Consider the following 16,514-nt stretch of genomic DNA (forward strand, 5'->3'; position numbering starts at 1 on the left):
TGTTGGCTTTGATCTTGTTTATCCTTTTGCATTGAATGTACAGATTTCATAAACCTTTACATGTAGGGACAATGGAAATTCCTCTAAACTTTGTATCTGGGTTTGCAACTGTCTTTTATAAGATGTTTTGGCAAGTTAGAGTCCTCTCTTGAAACTGCTGTTGGCATTTGCGATTTTAATAGCAAAACAGTCATTTAATATATCCATGTTGGACTAGGAGTATTATTATAGCTATTTGCTTACCTCTGCAGGGAATCGGGTTCGGAGAATTGTTTACAGAGATATTTATAATTGAAGTCCTCGGTGGTTGCTTCTACATCGGTAACTTTAATACTGGACAACTGAGGATTCCAGAGGAAAGATTCATATGGGGTCATTTGAACAGTAATGAAATCAGGCTGAATTTAAATGTGCTGCTTTGCAAACAAATGCTTGTTTATTTTAATTGTGTAATGGCTCTCCTTGGGCTATCATTTTCTATTTTCCTTGTCCCAAAGTGGGATGAAATATTGTCCACAGATGCCCAAATGTCCTGGACTGAAAGCAAATTCTACTCACTCAAGCTCTTATTGAAGTTAACCACGATATTGATGGGACATTCTCTTAGACCATTTTAAATAAAACTGAAATGATCCCTAAGGGATTGATGGTTTCAGGACTTTTTTTTTTTTTTTTTTTTTTTTGAGATGGAGTCTTGCTCTGTTGCCCAGGCTGGAGTGCAGGGGTGTGAACTCTGCACACTGAAAACTCTGTTTCCCGGGTTCAAGTGATTCTCCTGCATCAGCCTCCTGAGTAGCTGGGATTATAGGCACCCGCCACCATGCCCAGTTAATTTTTGTACTTTTAGTAGAGATGGGGTTTCGCCATGTAGGCCAGGCTGGTCTTGCACTCCTAACCTCAGGCGATCTGTCCGCCTCGGCCTCCCAAAGTGCTGGGATTACAGGCGTGAGCCACTGCACCCAGGCAGTACTTTTTTTTTATCGATGTTGTACGTGGTTATTCAATTTATGTTTTTTCATATCTGTGATATATCAAAATGTAATCCATCTTTTGACTGGATGTAATCTCCTTTAAATCTTAAAAGGATTCATGTTCTCTGAATGATGCTACCATAATAATGTTTACATGTAGTGAGCATGTAAACAATTGCAATGAAAACAAACACATTCCAAATGAGTGTGAAGGAGCCTCACTTCAAGAAAATGAAAGAAATATGAAATTCATGTGTTTTCCTTTTTCCATAGAGATTATTATTTTAAGAGTTGAAATTGGTTTTTGACATATGTTACATTGTAGAATAAATTCAAGATACATTTTCTGAGCACAGCTATTTGCCAAGCACTGTGAGGGACACAGTAGTGAATGAGACCCTTCTGGCCTTTAGGGGACTGTCAGTGGGGGCAAGTAACTGTAACACAGAGCAGCCTATGGTAAGTCCTGGATTTTTGAGGATTGTCTTTTTCACTAAATCAGACTTTTTTAATAGGTGGAGAGAAGAATAATGGATTGCTTTAATAACCTGTTGTGGTGGGAAAGTGTTTCATTAAGAATATTGTTATCTCTAAAGTGCTATTGCCAGGAATTGATTCTTAAACTTGATCAAAGAGGCATTGTGTGAAGAGGCTGCAGGGATTCCTTTTCTCCTCCCCTTATCCACTGTTCACTCCTATATTTTGTTAGGGGGATGTTGTGGCTTTGTTGTAGAAGTACAGGGTATCTTACGATGATTTTGATGCATATTTTCAACTGAGAATGATTTGTTTGGTTTGAATGAAGGATTGGACTCTAAGAGTAGAATTCTTTTACTAGTACAACTATATCTGTCTTGCCTAATTATAGTTCTTTCTTCTGAGATCCTCAAAGTGTGGCCTGTGCAGTGTAAATGTATTCATTTGTTTAGTATATCTAATTAAGCTCATGTATCATTTCGAAAGTGGCAGTAATCTGCCAATTATTAAACTGATTATACTGTGACATGCTGAATAGGATCAGTGGTTTATGGGACTTTTGCTCTGATAAAAATGTTAATGAGTGGAAAAAAATATGTTGATATCTCTCTAGATAATTTAAAGCTTAGTCTTAATGATACCTTAAACTTGTAAGACTGTTTATAATAGAACACTTGGACAATTCTCTTATTTCATTTCCCCAGAATTTTATTAAATAGGTTGGGGAAGCAGCATGTGTCTGTGCTTGGAGACTTGGGATCAAACCTCTGCATTATTGTTACTCATTGAAAAACCTAGTAATCCTTTTCTTTTCTTTTCTAGACAGATAGCTCTGTCACCCAGGCTGGAGTGCAGTGGTGCGATCTCAGCTTACTGCAGCCTCCACCTCCCTGGTTCAGACAATTCTCGTGTTTCAGCCTCTCAAGTAGCTGGGATTACAGGCGTGTACCACCACACCTGGCTAATTTTTGTATTTTTAGTAGAGACGGGCTCTCACCATGTTGGCCAGGCTAATCTTGAACTCCTGGTCTCAAGTGATCTGCCTGCCTAAGCTTCCCAAAGTGCTGTGATTACAGGGTCTTGCTCTGTTGGCCCAGGCTGGAGTGCAGTGGTGCGATCATGGCTCACTGCAGTCTGGACCTCCTGGGCTCAAACAACTCTCCTGCCTCAGCCTCCTGAGTAGCTGGGACTACAGGCATGAACCACTATGCCTGGCTAATTTTTTTTTCTTTATACAGGTGGGATTTTTGCCATGTTGCCCAGGCTAGTCTCAAACTCCTAGGCTCAAGCAATCCACTCCCCTTGGCCTCCCTCCCAAAGTGCTGGGATTACAGGCATGAACCACCATGCCTGGCCTGTTCCCATTTATAAAAGTGGAATCATAATAACTGTTCTTACCACAGATCATTAGATGAGGCTGAAAACAATATAAAAATACATTTGCAGTTTTTCTTTACTTTGTATCTTGCCCTTTCAATTTATCATATGAAGAAACTTATTCTCAGAGGTGGTAGGAGATCTGTCAAAGGTAGGATAGATAATGACAGCCAGACTTAGGTCTTCTTCTGACTCAAAGGTTTGAGTTTTTCCCCATTGAACTAAGCTTTTGGGTAGGCACAATATCAACTGATTTTGAAATGGAAACAATTTTGTCTACTTTGATTTCCCCCCTGTTTTTAGATAAAAGAGGGTCAGGTGTTCAGAGGAATGTAATGGCTTTCTAAGTCAGCAGCTCTCAAGTGGTAGATACCAGAGCAGTCTCCTAGCCAGTTGTGACTTCCAGAGCTCTCTGCCTTCCCTGGCTCACTTTCTCTTCATTCAAATTATTCTCTAGAAAAGGCCATCATTTAAAGGTCATCCTGTCATATCTCAAAGGCACTGCACTGCCCCAATTCATTAGCTGAAAACCCCCTATTTCTCTTCCCACTTTTCAAGGCAAGTAGAACCACAAAAGTAGAACTTTCAACATTGAGCTGCTAACGTGTTCCAATATTGGGCTTAATTTACCAAGTTCATAATGACAAGCTGAAAAAGAGTAGTCCAATTAAAATCTAGAAACAGATATTAATACTTTTTAAAGAATAAGGATAATGAACAATGCTAAAATACCATGTAGTGTGCATCTGGTTAGAAACAAAAATTGCCTTTAACAAAGTTTATTTTAGTTGGTGTTTAAACACAGCATCCACATTTTGAACCAGGTTCCAACATTATGAGATATGTGTTTGGATGACTGTGTGCTTCATGGAAGTATAATAAACTTATAAGTACTAATAATCCTTTCTTAAGAATACCTGCCCATTGAAAAGTCTTGTAGGTTGGAAGCAAAGTTGACTTATGTAACTTATTTTTTATTTTTTAAGACAGAGTCTCACTCTGTTGCCCAAGCTAGAGTGCAGTGGCATGATGTCAGCTCACTGCAACCTCCACCTCCTAGTTCAAGCGATTCCCCTGCCTAAGCCTCCTGAATAACTGGAATTACAGGCACTCACCACCAGCCAGGCTAATTTTTGTATTTTTAGTAGAGACGGAGTTTTGCCATGTTGGCCAGGTTGGTCTTGAACTCCTGACCTCAGGTGATCCGCCTGCCTCGGCCTCCCAAAGTGCTGGGATTACAGGCGTGAACCACCATGCCCAGCCAATTTATGTAACTTATTTAATGTGTGGGTATAGTTTGGATGTTTCTGGATAATCATTTTAAAATGCACCAGTTACTGGATAACAGAACAAGATATGTCCGATTGTTTCAAATTTCAAATGCTTGGAGACTGCCAGATTTCACAGATTTGGAAGGAGAATCCCTGGAACCAAATCTCAGAAAGTTGGCTAGGTAGCCAATGGTGGACACTTTCTGTGATGGAGCTTTTGCCACTGGGGCAGTGTCTTTGAACTGTTCTCATGAGTGCAGAGTTCTTTCTATTTGGGCAAAATCAGCCTTTCTGTTCTCTAGATACAATTTATATCCAATCCTTCTTTCACACGGTAGCCCTCAGACAACAGATTTTTGAGAACAGATACTAATTCTCCCTTAGTCTTAATTTTCCTCTTTTCTAGCCCAAGCAAGCCTAAGTTCTACACCCTTTTTTCTTTATATAAAATGATTTCCATATAATTATCTTAAGCTTTGAGAATAATTTTTTTTTTTTTGATTTTGCACAACAGGGGTTTTCACCAAATTTTATTATAAAAGGTTAAAAAAGAATTAAAGATTATAGAAAGGAATAAAATGAGAAAAATAAAGTGCTCTCTCCCCTCCCTGATCCTTTAGGTCCTTGCCTCAGAGATAACTCCTACTAAAAGTTTCTGGAAAGACTTTCAACATACAACATAAGTGTGTGTAAATATATATGCTTTATACATATATGTATATGTATACCATTAGAATTATAATAAAATACAAATTCAAAGTTTAACCATGTACATATGTGTACATTGTTCAATAATGCTTAGTGACAAAAATAGCTACAATTTAATTATTATAATTCAGAGATTATGCTAAACACTGTGCATATGGTATCATATTTAACCCTCATAAGAATCCTATAAGGTAGGTGATAGTAACTGTCGTCTTATAGTTAACTAAGGCACAGAGAGGTTAAGCAAGTTGCGTGAGGTTACACAGGCTCTACTTAGTCTATATTGAGTAAAATGCCATAGAGAAAGGCCCATATGATTGCAAATGAAGAATTTAGTAGTGAATTTTTTTTATTTGCTTCTTTCTCTGAGGCAAGGAAAAATAGGAGTGATTGAGAGAACCAAAAGAAGTTCAGTTGTTTTTTAATCCCATGAAAGTACAAATATGTTTTCTTCACTTAAATATAAATAATTTAAAAACACTGGAAGTGAAGACAGAGCAAAAACAGCATTGAATAAAACTGATTAAGACTTGACACAGCACTGAGAGAACAATATAATTGATGAAGCATTATGTGTTTTTGGAAAAATAGCTTGCAAATGAAAATGGATCCCCACTGCTCTTAGGATAAAGTCCAGGGTATTCTTAACAGGACATCAGAAGCCATTTGTGGCACCTCTGAAAGCTGGCCCAACAAAACTTGTTGTCTCTCCACTGGTAGATCCCCTCCCCAGTCTGCACCTCCATCTTTATGTTTTTGCATACACTGTTCCCTCAACTGAGGCCAACTTATCCCATAGACCCCTAGACGCCCACTTTTCCAGGTTATCTCCTATTCATTCTTCAGGGTTTAGCTTAAGTATTCCTTAATCCCAAACTGCATGCAATGGTCATTCTCCATGCTCCTCAGCAGCCTTTACTTCCCTATCACAGCTCTCATCACACTGAGTTGTGATATGCTGCCTGGCCTGTCTCTCCCTCTAGTCTGTAAGTAAAGTTCAGAGCAAGGCTGGGTCTTATTTGCCTTTGTAGTCTTGTCATTGCTTGGCATTTATTAGGAGTCTGATAAATACTTGTTGAATGCACAAAAGCATGAACGGATTTTGAATTTTTAAAAGGGCATTTATAATGAAATATGCCCATTCAAATCTAAAAATAAGCGTACAGCTAGGTTTTAACAGAAATGAGGCCAGGTTTGAGAGAAATGTAACTGTTGGTCAAAAGCTAGACCAATTCAGTAATGAGCATTTTTTCATATGTAAAGACACTGGAAGTGAAAGAAAGATGGTTAACGTATAGCCTAGACCCTTAACAGTTTTCTAATATAGACATGTCAAGAAAGAATTAGCTTACCAAAAGATTGTGCTTTTTCGACCAACAAATACAATCTACCGTATGATTCATCATAAAGGTAACTGTTTTTAGCCAAAAAAGGGAACTCAAAATGTATACAATTCTTTTAATGAACTGACAACAGATGACTTTTATCTATAGATCTATTTCTTAATCGATATCATTAAGTTTTAATCTTAGCCATTTTCAGGTTTAATATTAAAAGTTCTTTGTATCATCTTTGGCCGTCTGCAGTTGTATATAAGCTTAGTGCTAACTTACTGCTTTTTTAAATCAGTGCTCACCATTTGAACTCCTGTTGGAAAAAAGCTATGTTTGAGATGGATGAAGAATCCTGGAGTTTAGATTGTGCATTTCCTTGTTGCGAAATATGTAACTCTGAAAAAACTAAATTACAGTTCTTTTATATTAAACAGCTATTCCTGAAATTTACTTGGAAGCTTTGACAGAGTAGCTCAGTATCTGAGGAGAAGTTCTTCACGGTCTAAGAATTAGGAAGTTCCATAACATGTGTGAAGGGATCTGGCAATTTCTACTACCTTTAGTTACTTTATCTGAGATGTCACAGGCCATAGTCTAGATGCAAAAAATATCTTTTTATTTCAATAATACACCAGAACATAGTTTTAAAAGTGCTAGAGATAGAAACTTTAAATTAAAATTGAAATGTGGTATTAACAGTGCAAATATCACCACCAAGAAAGCAACTGGATGAGCCAATGCCTCCTGTGCAGTGTTTAGTTCGCATGTGCAGAAAATTACTGTTGGTGTATTATGGTGTAGTACTCTACCTGGTAGCTGGCATGTGTGTTTGGCATACATCGTAAGCCACTTCCTGATTTTAGAAGTGTTATGCTGTGAAAAAAGTGCAATTAGAATTGGAGATATTTGACAAAAGGCAGGGTGAATAAATAGTGTAATAATAGCTATATAAAGTGTAATGGGGCACAGAAGAAGGAGCCATAATTTTAACCCGGAGACTAAGGAAGGCCACGGTGGAAGCTGATATTTGAGGAAGAAATCTGTAGGGAAAGAAGGAAAGAAAACTTGTTTTGGGCTTTGGGCTAATGCACAGTGGCATCATAGTGCATGGTATGTTGAGAGAATTGCATTTAGCTTGAAGCTGGAGTCCAGATGGGTGGGAGGTGCTATAGCAGATGGTGCTGGGAAGATAAGACCCAGGTTAGGATGAGTCTGCTTGAGGAGATTGGACTTCATTCTGCAGGCATTGGGAGGCCACTGAAGATTTGGGGACAGGGGTGAGGTAGGGCTGACTTATCTAGTAGGCACAGTGTCTAGGAGCCACAATAATTTTAGGATCCACAAAAATGTTTACATTTTAATTGTCTTTAAAAATCAGAATAAAATAAATGAGTATAACAATAATGAATTCACCTTTATTCAAATGCACTCATTAAAATATATGTGGGTTTTTTTTTTTTTTTTTTTCCTGTTAATAGAGGAATAGGTCCATGAAGGTAAAAATGCCTAGGGCCTACAAAAGTCATACTGCAGCCCCAGGGAAAAGAGAGCAAAATGTGAATCCTGGAGATAACTTACAGCTGTGTGAAGGATGAATCCCACGTGTGGTTCCCAACTGTGCTCTGACTGCATCAGATTTACCTGAGTAAACACAGATTCCCTACTATGCAGACATAAAAAGGAACGCAATCATGTCCTTTGCAGGGACATGGATGGAACTGGAAGCTGTTATACTCAGCAAGCTAATGCAGGAACAGAAAACCAAACACTGCGTGTTCTCACTTATAAGCGGGAGCTGAAGATGAGAACACATGGACACATGGCAGGGAACAACACACACTGGGGCTTGTTGGGGCCTGGGGTGGGGCGGGGGGAAGGAGAGCATCAAGAAGAATAGCTAATGGATGCTGGGCTGAATACCTAGGTGATGGGTTGATCTGTGCAGCAAACCATCATGGCAAACGTTTATCTGTGTAACAAACCTGCACATCCTGCACATGTTCCCCAGAACTTAAAATAAAATTTGAAGGGAAAAAAGGAAAAGAAAACACAGATTCCTGGGCCCCAAGCATGTTTGATTTAGGAGGAAGGGGAGGGGTGTGCTGGAAGACACAGCATGCCAGTGGGGGACCAGGAGAACAATCAAATGGCAGTTTAGCTGATGACCTGAGAAACAACGAAGGCCCTAGCCAGGGCAGTGTCAGTGACACTGGGAAAAAAGGCAGCCTGGGGAAGCATTGCACAGGTGAATGACAGACTGACAACCAACCAGTGGTGTGGTGTGAGGTATAGGAGATGCCTGGATGGCAGCAGGAGAGAAGGTAGTATTTCCAGTCTCAGCCAGATGTGGAAAATGTGACCAACTGTTTTTCTCTGCTGCAAGCTCACCATGAACATATTTGTGGAAGGACTGAGGATACTGTTAGCTTGGCACAAGCTTTCACCAGGCTTTCAGCTTTTTGGTAGACTGCCCATTAGGCTGTGCAGATGCCCAGGGGAGTGTTGTGGAGGGGTGAGAGGCAGGAGCAGGCCTTGTGTTTGCCTGGAGGAAGAGTAAGATAATGGGCAGAAATGCTAGAGCTGAAGCTCTGTGGCTCTGGGCTGAGTCCAGACCTGAGGCCTGAGGCCAGGACGGTGTCGGTGTCGTGTCGGGTGGCTCCTTCTCACTGGGAGAGCCCTAGGCTCTGGTTCCTTGCTTGGTGATGGAGGCACAGCAAGAATAATCAAAAACCTGAGAAACTTAGAAGATGATTATTGAAACCAGAATTTTCTTTTCAGAATTCTCTGAAAAAAACAAAACAAAACAAAACAAAACCCTGACCCCAGAAATTCTCAAGGACTGTCTTGTATTAGCATTTGGCCACTTGGGCATTAGATCAAAAATCTTAGCAGCTAATAGTCTTCATTTTTCCCTGACCCTTATTCTTATTTTAGTTTCTTCCTCTTTTGCAGTCTTTCTTCTCTTCTTTTGTCCTTCTTTTTCTCTTTCCTATCCATCTCCAACTTCCTTATCCCTCTCTCTTCTCCTTTGCCTCTTCTACTCTTCTGCTCCCCTCTTCTCTTTTCTCCTCCCCTTCTGTCTAGTCAGTGAGTCAGCATGCTTGGGAGACGTGGAGTCCCATGCCATGTGTGGATGACTGTAGTTTTGGGGTATGTGTATGCGTGTGACTTAGCTCTCAGTCTGTGGCATGTGGCTCAAAAGTCATGAAGACTGGTGTCACTTTCCAATTTAGGCAATTGCATCTGGCTTACCTAAAATTTCACTAGCTGCTTCGATCAGCAACGTGTTCCTTCCATACAGTGACTTGGTGATGAGAGGTTTCATGAGGTGCAGTACCAGAGGTAGCTGCATTCATTCAGATGAAGGAATGAATTTTACTAATTCACAGCCCGAGAGTATAAGATAATAGGTCACCATTTCTTCCCCTCTGTCTCTCTTACTTTACCTCTGCAGGAAAGCAGATCTTTCTCTTCTCCTTCCCTGTTGCTGAAGCCTGGATATATTGCTCTGTTTTCAACCCTACCATGTCTAAATTAGTGGAGGCTGTTGAGCAGTGGGAGTATTAGGGAATTATGAGTCAGGAACTCTACATGTAAGCTCTAACTTTGTCATTTACAAGCTGTGACCTTGGGCAAGTCATTCAAATGAGAAAAATCATACTGACCCTTCCTTTTGCATAGGCACAGTGAAATGTGAGAATGTAAATGAATGCATTTGCAGTTGATACTCTTCATTCATTCATTGCATAAATGTCTCTTGGCTGCCTACTCTGTGCTGCCACTGTTCTAGTCATGGGGGATACAGTAGAGGATAAGATAGATAAGACCTTGGCACTTATGAGTTTAGATTATAGTGCATGAACAGTGAACAAAGATAAATGGTTCTATGGTATGCTAAATGCTATGGAGGGCTAGAGCGAGCAGAGAATAGCTCAGGATGGTAGTAGGATGGGGAGAACTATCTTCCAGGGGGTGGTCAAGAAAGGCCCTTCTGAGGAGATAATGTTTGAGCTGACACCTGAAGAAACAGAAACAAGCAGGAAAAAGAAAGAGTGGAGTGTAGAGCATTTCAAGTTCCCGGTACAGCAAATGCAAAAACCTGGAGAAGGGGGATAGCTTTGTAGAAAGGAGTGTGTACCTGATATAATTGGCCCTTAGCGAACTAGGAGGGAATGGCCACAAATGGGGTTTGTGTTTTTAAGAGACCATTTGGCTGCTTGCATAGAGAGAGTTTGAGGTGACTTCCTAGGCATTCCACATGGTAGGCAGGATTTCTACATCATAGACGAGGTCAGCAATTCTACTGTTCAACACTAAGGATCAGCCTTTTAAACATTTATTTATTTATTTAAGACAGGGTCTTGCTCTGTTGCCCAAGCTGGCTGGAATGCAGTGGTGCAATCATAGCTCACTGCTGCCTCGAATTCCTGGGCTCAAACAAGTCTCCTGCCTCAGCCTTCCAAGTAGCTGGGACTACAGGCATACACCACCATGCACAGCTAATTTTTAAAGTTTTTTGTAGACTCAGGGTCTTGCTATGGTGCCCAGGTTGGTCTTCAACTCTTGGTCTCAAGCAATCCTCCTGCTTTGGCCTCCCAAAATATAGGGATTACAGGTGTGAGCCACTACACTCAGCCTAAATTTAATTTTTTTAAAGACTGTTTTTTTTTTTTTTTAAGAGCAGTGTTAGGTTCACAGCAAAATTGAGAGGAAGGTACAAAGATTTCCCATATATCCCTGCCCCTACACATGTATCGCCTCTCCCATTATCAGCATCCCCTACCAGCAACATGCTTTGTTATGCTCTATCATATGCAGATCTTACAGTGATCCAGTGAAGTAGGTGGCATTAACAAAATGTTTTGAGAGCAGGTTCAGTTGGTTCAATGAGCTTATACACAGTGAAACTAGCAGCAGAACTCAGGTCTTCTGCCATATTGGGGCATGAGAGAGAGATTTTTAAAAGAGGAATTGACATCTTGGGCACCCTGTGGCCAAGATATATCAGCTACTTTAGGAAGAGACAAGCTGGAGGGATAGGACAGGAAAAGTTGTGTTTTAATTGCTAGGGAAGTTGGTTTAGATTGCCTTGAAAGTATAGCAGGATTTTACTGTATTATTGGTCTTAAAATTCAGCCATTCAAATCTCCTAACAGAGATAGGAGCCTGGCTTTGTCTCTGAATGTGCCAGGAGAGAACTGTCTCCATTATGCTTCTCATTGGCACACAGAGGCTGGGAAACTTTCACACACTGCCTCGTTTTGTGAGCATTTGCAGTTATAACAGAAGACAGCTCTATTTTATGTCTTGCTTTGTTTTCAAGCCATTGCATGAAAGGCAGACCTCTTGGCTTGTAAAAACTAAACCCCCCAAACCTATTTTAGTTTATAGCAGTGATACGTGTTAACAAAAAGAATATTTAAAACAATTCAGAGAGTAGTATAAAAATGAAAATAAAAATCCATTTTTTTCTCTCTAGGTTCTCACACAGACATGGAGTCCTACATACTCACATATACATACATCCAATAATATATAGAATGATACACTTGGCTATCCTAGAATCCATCTATACATGCTATTATATAATGTGATATATTATTTAACATTGTTATAGATAACTTTCTATACTAGTACCTAAAGATATATCTTATTTTCTCTAATGATTGTTTTGAATTCCACTGTCCCAATTCCTCTATTAATAGGGAGTAAATACCTTTGAGCATATATTTTTGTATATTGTATATGTGGTATACCTGTGGGAAAAATTCCTAGAAGTGGAATTACTGAGAGAAAGAACATACGCATTTCATGTTATGATAGATCCTGCATTGTTTCTAAGAATCTTGCACTAACTTAAGTTACTTTTTTCTTTTTTTTGAGATGGAGTTTCGTTCTTGTTGCCCAGGCTGGAGTGCAATGGCGTGGTCTGGGCTCACGCAACCTCCGCCTCCCGGGTTCAAGCGATTCTCCTGCCTCAGTCTCCCAAGTAGCTGGGACTACAGACATGCGCCACCATGCCCAGATAATTTTTGTATTTTTAGTAGAGATGAGGTTTCACCATGTTGGCCAGGATGATCTCAAACTCTCGACCTCAGATGATCTGCCCGCCTTGGCCTCCCAAACTACTGGGATTACAGGCATGAGCCACCGTGCCCAGCTGTTTAAGTTTCTAACAGTATATGAGACTACCTGTTTTCTCACATTCTTGTCAAAGCTGAGTACTGACAAACTTCTTAATCTTTAGTAGACTCATATGTGAGAAGTGATAATGGTTTACTTGAAACTGACATTAAAGATTGATATTTCTGTGAATAATTTTTGTTTTCAGAAATTAATTTGAATAACTTTTTATTAGGTAGGCAATACATATTCAAGGCAAAACAATTTGGAAAAGGCAGAAAACACACACACAAAATAAAAATAACCGATAAACTTTTTTTCCATGAATAACCATTGTTAACATTTAGGATATACCTGTTTGTCTCATGGATAAAGTGTGAATGAGAAAATTTTATTACCGTTTTGGCTTTTCATTGATTATAGCTACTAGTTTTCTTGTAGAATACTGCAGTACAAGAGTGGAGAAAGCATTGGAATTGGAGCCAGTGGTTGTTCTAGGTTCAAATTTTTAACATGGCTGTCTAGCTTTGTCACCTTGGGCAAATAATTTAAATTCTCTGAGCCTCAGTTTCCGCCTTTGTAAAACAGATAATGCCTCTTAATATTGTTTGGCTTTGTGTCCTCACTCAAATCTCATCTCGAATTGTAATCCCCATTTGTCGGAGGAGGGGCCTGGTGGGAGATGATTGGATCATGGGGTCAACTTTCTCCCTTGCTGTTCTCGTGATAGTGACTGAGAATTGATGGTTTTAAAATGTGGCACTTTCTTTCTCACTTTCTCCTGCCACCATGTAAGACGTGTCTTGCTTCCCCTTCACCTTTTGCCATGATTGTAAGTTTCCTGAGGCCTCCTAGTCATGCTTCTTGTTAAGCCTGTGGAACTGTGAGTCAATTAAACTTCTTTTCTTCATAAATTACCCAGGCTCAGATAGTTCTTTATAGCAATGTGAAAACAGACTAATTTCTTTATTTCCTCCTTTCTTTCTCCTTCCTTCCTTCCTTCCTTCCTTCCTTCCTTCCTTCCTTCCCTTCCTTCCTTCCTTCCTTCCTTCTTCCTTCCTTCCTTCCCTCCTCCCTCCCTCCCTCCCTTCTTTTCTTTCTTTCTTTCTTTCTTTCTTTCTTTCTTTCTTTCTTTCTTTTCTTTCTTTCTTTCTTTCTTTTCTTTCTTTCTTTCTTTCTTTCTTTCTTTTCTCTCTTTCTCTTTTCTCTTTCTCTTTCTTTTTCTTTTTTTTTTTTTCTTTTTGGTGAGGTCTGGCTCTGTAGCCAGGCTGGAGTGCAGTGGCCTGATCTCGGCTCACTGCAAGCTCCAGCCTCGGGTTCTGTTCTCCTGCCTCAGCCTCCCGATTAGCTGGGACTGCAGGCACCAGCCACCTCACCCAGCTAGTTTTGTATTTCTTAGTAGAGATGGGATTTCACAGTGTTAGCCAGGATGGTCTCGATCTCCTGACCTCGTGATCCGCCCGTCTCGGCCTCCCAAAGTGCTGGGATTACAGGCTTGAGCCACCGCGCCCGGCCTCTCTTTCTTTTTCTTCCTTCCTTCCTTCCTTCCTTTTTTTGTGGACAGGGTCTTACCCTGTCACCCAGGCTGGAGTGCAGTGACATGATCACAGCTCACTGCAACCTCCACTTCCTGGGCCTCAAGCAATCTTCCCACCTCAGCCTCCAAGTAGCTGGGATTTCAAGCCTATGCCACCATGCCCAGCTAATTTTTAAATTGTAGAGATGAGGTTCTACTGAGCATACCCAGGTTGGTCTCAACCTCCTGGGCTCAAATAAGCCTCCTTCCTTGGCCTCCCAAAGTGCTGGGATTACAAACATTGGTTGGGCACAGTGAGCCACCATACTTGGCTGATAATGTCTTTCTTATCAGATTATTACGAGGAGCAAATGGAATAAGGTATAGAAAACTGCTCACTGTATCCCCTGCCATATAGTAGATAACTTGATAAGTGTTGGCTGTGCTGAAGTTTAAGTGAAGTAAGGCAGTGTTGAGAATATTTTATTATCCTGAGGTTTCTTCAAGGTGGAGAATTTTCTCTCTTCAGTTTACAAGACACTGAGCCTTGTCTTTGTTATATTCATTCTGGGCTTGTTCATAAGTTTTTTTCTCTTTCTTTATTTTATTTTTATTTTTTTTTGAGACAGGGTCTTACTCTGTCACCCAGGCTGGAGTTCAAGTAGCACGATCTCAGCTCACTGCAGCCTCTACATCCCAAGCTCAAGTGATCCTCCTGTCTTAGCCTCCCTCATAGCTGGGACTACAGGTACACACCACCACTGTGCCTAGCTAAGTTTTGTGTTTTTTGTAGAGATGAAGTTTTGCCATATTACCCAGGCTAGTCTCAAACTCCTGAGCTCAAGCAATCTGCCCACCTTAGCCTCCCAAAGTGCTGGGATTACAGGCATGAGCAACTGTGCCCAGCTTCTTTTTCTTTATTGTTTTTCCAGTGTTTGTATAAAAGCTAGTGCAGTGGTTGTCAATAAGGGGCTGTTTCATGCCCTCCTCCTGGGACATTTGGTAATGTCTGGAGACATTTTTAATTGTCACGATAGTCGGGGGAATTGTTACTTGCCTTTAGTGTGTAGAGGCCAGGGTGTTGCCAAACATGCTACAATGTACAAAACAGCTCCTCAAAACAAAGAACTTTCCTGACCAAAATGTCAATAGTGCCCAGGTAGAGAAACCCTGATATAGGGAATATGTTGAATGTGAGTTGAAGATAATGAGACTGGTGAAGTATGCATCTATGGACCCACCAAGCTAATGGTACTCAGTGGTTGGCCCTATAAATTAAACTATACCCTACAGGAATTTCTGCCAGGCTGCAGGAGGTCCTTTGCTTTTCAGGAAGATGGTGTGGAAAGCATATAAAAGGGCTGTTTGGCTAGGGCTATCACCTGGAGGCAGCCGAGGTCCTAGAAGTTTGTGTCTCAGTTTCCATGGAATCCAAAATAGACTTCCTTTGTTCATTCAAGCATTTATTCATTCAGCAAACACTATTAAGTGACCAGAAGGCCAAGTACTATACTGTGTGGGGTAAAAAAGGAAAAGAAACAAAAGCTAAGGTATCTCCCCTTAAAGGAGCTTAGAAGACAGTATAGTACTGTGGTTAAGAACTCAGATGTGGATCTGCGTTGCCTGGGCTCAAATCCTGGCTTTGCCACTCCTAGCTTATGTGGTTTAGCCTCTTGCTTTAGGATGGAGTTGAGAATATCCACCTCATATGATTATGTGATAATTAAAATGTTGACGAACACAGTGTTTAGAAGAGTGTCTAGCTCAATGAAATTTGCATTCTTGTTTTTGTTATTTGTACTGTACTACTCCTACTGCTATGGAATCTTGGAGCCTTATGGATTTTCTAGTTTAGTAGTTTCAAGTTTGATTAGTACTGGATTCCTTTTCTCAATATAGCCTTAACCAGACTCTGAGTATATAAAATACAGATATGCATAGCTTAATATAGCCATACATTCTGAGAAATGCATCTTTGGGCGATTTTGTTGTGCAAACATGATAGAGTATGCTTACACAAACCTGCATGGTATAGCCTGCTATGCACTTAGGATGTAGGCTATAGCCTATTGCTGCCAGGCTACAAGCCTGTACAGCATGTTAATGTATTGAATACTGTAGCAATTATAACACAATGGTAAGTATGTATCAAAGTGTATCTAAATATAGAAAAGGTAATGCATTGTACTAAGATGTTATGATGGCTGCAATATCACTAGGTGATAGGAATTTTTCAGCTGTTATAATCCTATGGGATGACTTTCATATATTCAGTGTCATTGACCTAAACATCATTATGTGCACATGACTGTATATGAAAACAGCAGCTCTTGTTAAAGTAAGGGTGGGAGTCTGGACACTGCTTTCTGGGACCACTCCCCTTCTCCCCACAACAGTGTTGTCTGGGACAGAAACTGGGTCTGTGTAGAACCCTGTTTGCCACCCAGCAATCTCATCCAGTCCACTCACTTTGAGTGAGGAAACAGGCCTAGTGAGAGGAAATAATTTAAAAAGAGGCTAAGGGAAGACAGGAGTAGCTCTAATGTACATGTGCCAAGCACAGACAGGATGCTCTATGAGGGAGTTCAGAGAAGGTAGAGACAGGCCCCTTCTTGGTTAGATTGAGGTCTTGAACGATTGGTAGGATTTGAACATTTTAGATAAAGTTGGAAAGAGTATTTTCATACAAAGAAATAGAATGATAAAGGGATGGAGGAAAAAGCGTTGTAGTCTTTAT

The 16,514-nt window shown here is 40.3% G+C and overlaps 1 protein-coding gene across 7 annotated transcripts in view; it reads left to right on the plus strand.

Annotated features, from left to right (window-relative positions):
• Nucleotides 1-16,514, plus strand: part of DNAJC6 (DnaJ heat shock protein family (Hsp40) member C6) — a 157,937-nt gene that overhangs the window by 55,804 nt on the left and 85,619 nt on the right. The window lies entirely within an intron of this gene.

Source organism: Papio anubis, chromosome 1, assembly GCF_008728515.1.
Source record: "Papio anubis isolate 15944 chromosome 1, Panubis1.0, whole genome shotgun sequence".
Classification (NCBI taxonomy): Eukaryota; Metazoa; Chordata; class Mammalia; order Primates; family Cercopithecidae; genus Papio; species Papio anubis.